Raw genomic sequence first — 5,116 nt, 5'->3', positions numbered from 1 at the left:
AGAAGATCAAACTAGTCAATCCTAAAGGACATCAGTCCTGGCTATTCTTTGGAAGACTGATTTGGAACCAGTCTATTGTTCCACATCCATTTCCAACTGTTGCTTCTTGACCTGCATACAGATTTCTCAGGAGGCAGGTAAAGTGATCTGGTATTCCTATCTCTTGAAGAATTTTCCACAACTTGAAGAATTTTGTTCAGCTGAAGCTGAAGCTCCAATACTATGGCCACCTAATGTAAAGAACTGACTCATTGGAAAAGACCCTGATGCTGGGAAAGATTGAAGGCAGGAGGAGAAGGGGATGACAGAGGATGAGATGGCTGAATGGCATCACCAACTCGATCGATGTGAGTTTGAGCAAGCTCTGTGAGATGGTGAAGGACAGGGAAGCTTGGTGTGCTACAGTCCATGGGGTCACAAAGAGTGGGACACATTGAGCTCCTCCACTGAACTGAACTGAATGTGTTGTATTTCTGTACAGTAACAATGAACTCTCAGAAAGAGAAATTAAGGAGATAATCCCATTTACAATCACATAAAAAAAATAAAATATACCTAGGAATAAATCTAACTAAATTAAAAGACCTGTTCTTGGATACTGTAAGACACTGATGAAAGAGACTGAAGTTGAAACGAAGAGATGGAAAGATGTACTCTGTTCCTGGACTGGAATAACTGACATTGTTAAAATTATCATCCTACTCAAGGCAAGCTACAAATTCAGTGCAATCCATACCAAAATATCAATGGTATTTTTCACAGAAATAGAACAAATAGTTTTAAAATTTGTATGGAAACACAAAAGCCCCTGAATAACTGAAATAATCTTGAGGAAGAACTAGAGGTGTCATGTACCCTGACAAAATACTGTACTGCAATGCTATAGTTATCAAACAATATGACCTGGGCAGAAAAACGGACACATAGAGCAGGATAACAGAATAGAGAGCCGAGGAATAAACCCACACACTGATGGTCAATTAGCCTACAACGCAGAAGGCACGAATAAATAATAGAAAAAGGCAGTCTTTAAAAAATGGTGGTGGGAAACCCGGAGAGCTACACGTAAAAGAAGGAAATTAGAATATTTTCTCACATCGTATACAAAAGTAAGCTCAAACTGGATTAAAGGCCTAAATGTAAGACTGGACACCATAAAGCTCCTAGAAAAAAAACATGGGCAGAACACTCTGACATAAATTATAGCAATACGTTTTGGATCTGTCTCCTAAGGCAAAGGAAACAAAGCAGAAATAAACAAATAGGACATGATTAAACTTAAACTCTTTTTCACAGCAAAGAGAAACATTGACAAAACAAAAAGACAACCTATTGAATGGGATATATGATGATGAGTTAAAATATATAAACAGCTCATAAATCTCAATATATGGGATGTGCTCAGTTGTGCCCAAATCTGTGTGCAGTCCCCTGGACTGCAGCCCGCCGTACTCCTCTGTCCATGGGATTCTCCAGGCAAGAATACTAGAGTAGGTTGCCATTTCCTTCTCCAGGGGATCTTCCCAGACCAGGGATTGAACCCACGTCTCCTGCATTGGAGGCAGATTCTTTACTGACTGAGCCACCAAAGAAGCCCATATCAAACAACAAATAATCCAATTAAAAAGGAGTAGAAGATCTGAATACTTTCCCAGAAAGACTAGAGATGGCCAACAGGCACACAAGATGCTTAACATCACTAATCATCAGAGAAATGCAGATTAAAACCACAGTGAGATGTCACTTCACATCTGTCAAAGTGGCTACTATCAAAGAGGCAACAAATAACAAATGTTGGTAAGGACTTGGAGAAAAGGAATCCTTATATACTGTTGATAAGAATGTTAACTGGCGAAGCCACTGTGGAAACAGCATGGATGTTCCTTAAAAATACAAAATTAGAACTACTATATGATCCAGCAGTTCCACTCCTAGACATTTACCCCCAAATATGAAAGCACCAATTCAAAAAGACAAGCTTCCCAATGTTCAAAGCAGCATTATTTACATTTTTCCTGTATCTGAATTTATTTTATTTTTCTTCTCCTTTAAACTTTTTATTTTGCATTGGGGTATAGCTGATTAACAATGTTGTGATAGTTTCAGGTGAACAGTGAGGGGGTTCAGCCATACATATAGAACATATCCATTCTTTGCCAACCTCCCCTCCCATCCAGGCTGCCACGTAACACTGGGCAGAGTTCCATGTGCTGTACAGTAGGTGTTTGTTGGTCGTCTATCTAAAATATAGTGGTGTGTACATGACCATCCCAGACTCCCTAACTGTCCTTTCCCCTCGGCAACCATAAATTCATTTTCTAAGTCTATGAATCTCTTTCTGTTTTGTAAATAAGCTTATTTACTTCTCTTTAGATTCTGCATATAATGGAATATCATACAGTATTTCTCCTCTGACTCACTCTACTCAGTATGAGATTCTTTAGGTCCATCCATGTCAAAGCAGAATTATTTATAATTGCCAAGATATGGAAGCTACCTAAGTGTCCATCAAACAGATCAGTGGATAAAAAAGAAGCTGTTTATATATACGATGGAATATTCAGTTCAGTTCAGTCACTCAGTCGTGTCCGACTATTTGTGACCCCATGGACTGCAGCACGCCAGGCCTCCCTGTCCATCACCAACTCTCGGAGTTTACTCAAACTCATGTCCATTGAGTCAGTGATGTTATCCAACCATCTCATCCTCTGTTGTCCCCTTCTCCCACCTTCAATCTTTCCCAGAATCAGGGTCTTTTCAAATGAGTCAGTTCTTAGCATCAGGTGGCCAAAGTATTAGAGTTTCAGCTTCAACATCAGTCCTTCTAATGAATATTCAGAACTGATTTCCTTTAAGATGGACTGGTTGGATCTCCTTGAAGTCCAAGGGACTTTCAAGAGTCTTTTCCAATACAACAATTCAAAAGCATCAGTTCTATGGCACTCAGCTTTCTGAGTCCAGCACTCATATCCATACACGATGGAATATTGCTTAGCCACAAAAATGAAATTTTTGCCACTTGCAGCAGCAGCCTGGAGGATATTAATGCTTAATAAAATAAATTAGATAAGGGCAAATAAACTGAAACTAGTGAATACAATAAAAAATAAACAGATAGATATAGAGAACAAACTAGTGGTTACAAGTGGGAAGAGGGGCAGGACAATTTAGAGGTAGAAGATTAGGAGGTAAAACTACTATGTATAAAGTAAATAAGGTACAAAGATACTTTATGCTGCACAGGGAATATAGTCAATACTTTGTAATAACTTGGGAGTATAATTTTAAAAAAATCATGAATCACTATATTGCACACCTGAAATTTACGTAATATTGTAAATCAACTCTACTTCAATAAAACTATGACTTTGTCTCCATCCCAAGGCCAATCAATTCTTTTTTTCTAGGCCTTTTTTTTTTCTAATGCATCTCTCAGTTATGGATTTAAGGAGCCTTTAAAATTGGACCACAGTATTTCAACCCAGTTAGATGGTGAATTTGACCCTTAAGCTAATTACAACTAGTAGGTGTGCTAGTCTCAGCTGTGAGAGATGACTGTGTAGAATTCTCCCAATTTTGTGTTCTGTGAGACCACATTGGTAGCTTGAGATTAGGCATAGTGAGAGTATTCACTGACAGAAATAGGTAAACACCACACACAAGCCCTCCACCTCGAAAAACGCGTTGCTGAAGAACATTTACCAGTACCCCACACAAATGAGTGTCAGATGGTATGATACCATGAACTCTCTGGCTGGACAATGGTTCTGACAGTCACCAAGTTGTTGTTTGTAGCAAAGACTCTTACTGTTTAAAAAGTTGTTCTGATAGTTACATTTTGCCCAGTTCAATGCTAGATGGTGATGGTAGAGAGAGAGGGGAAAACGATAGAAGAAACTTAAGTCAGATAGGGAGAAGTCATTTTCAGTGGAAATGACTCTTCTAGGGAATGTGATCAGTTTTTATTTGTTTTCTCTTTATTTTCTCAAGGCTTCGCTGATGGCTAAGTTGGTAAAGAATTTGCCTGCCATGCAGGAGACTCCAGTCTGACCCTTGGGTTAGGAAGATCCGCTGGAGAATATAGGCTTCCCACTCCAGTGTACTTGGGCTTCCCTTTGTGGCTCAGCTGGTAAATAATCTGCCCTCAATGCGGGAAACCTCAGTTTGATCCCTGGGTTGGGAAGATCTCCCGGAGAAGGGAAAGGCTACCCACTTCAGTATTCTGGCCTGGAGAATTCCATGGACTGTATAGTCCATGGGGTCACAAAGAGTCAGACAATTCTGAGCCACTTTCACTATTTTCTTATTTTTCCCACTCTGATCTGAGCAACTGATCATGCAGCTAGACTGTGCTTACACCTGGTAGTAAGATTTGGCAGGAAAAGCTTGGAGATAGACAATGCCAAATAACTCATGCTAAGACTTAAAAACAAGTGGACATCTCACAACATTTTAGGCTAGATGGGACACAAATGGGTACTGGATGCTCCATCCACATTCCCTCTTCAGGTCAACATATCCATCTACCAGTTTCTGGGAATGCCAGCTTCACCAGCTCATAGGTGCAACTCTTACTGGTAGTTTTCCTGTGGAATGAAGAACTAACTTTGCTCTCCCAGGAGGCAACCCACAGCCACTGACTGCCTGATGCAAAATGCCAACATCTTGTCTCAACTGGAACAACTCTGAAGAACCATCCCAGTTCCAGAATTAGGATTAGCTGAATCCTCAGCTGAAGCATCACTTCCCTCTCTTCAATACACTTTCCATACTTTCCTACACGTTATTCTTCCAAGAGCACTCTCTGATCAACCTCTGACCACAATGGACCTTTGTTCCCATGGGACCAAGTTTAAAACAAAACCCTACCATACACAAAAATAACCTTAAAATAGATTAAAGACTTAAAGGTAAGACCAGAAACTATAAGGCTCCTAGAGGATAACACAGAAAGCACACTCCTTGACATAAATCACAGCAAGATCCTCTGTAACCCACCTCCTAGAATAATCAAAACAGAAACAAGGAAGTTAGACCTAGTTAAACTTAAAATTTTTTGCACAGTAAATGAAACTATAGCTAATGTAAAAAGAAAACCCTCAGAATGGGAGAAAAC

The sequence above is a fragment of the Ovis canadensis genome, chromosome 14 (genome assembly GCF_042477335.2).
Source record: "Ovis canadensis isolate MfBH-ARS-UI-01 breed Bighorn chromosome 14, ARS-UI_OviCan_v2, whole genome shotgun sequence".
Classification (NCBI taxonomy): domain Eukaryota; kingdom Metazoa; phylum Chordata; class Mammalia; order Artiodactyla; family Bovidae; genus Ovis; species Ovis canadensis.
This window is presented reverse-complemented; position numbering follows the sequence as displayed.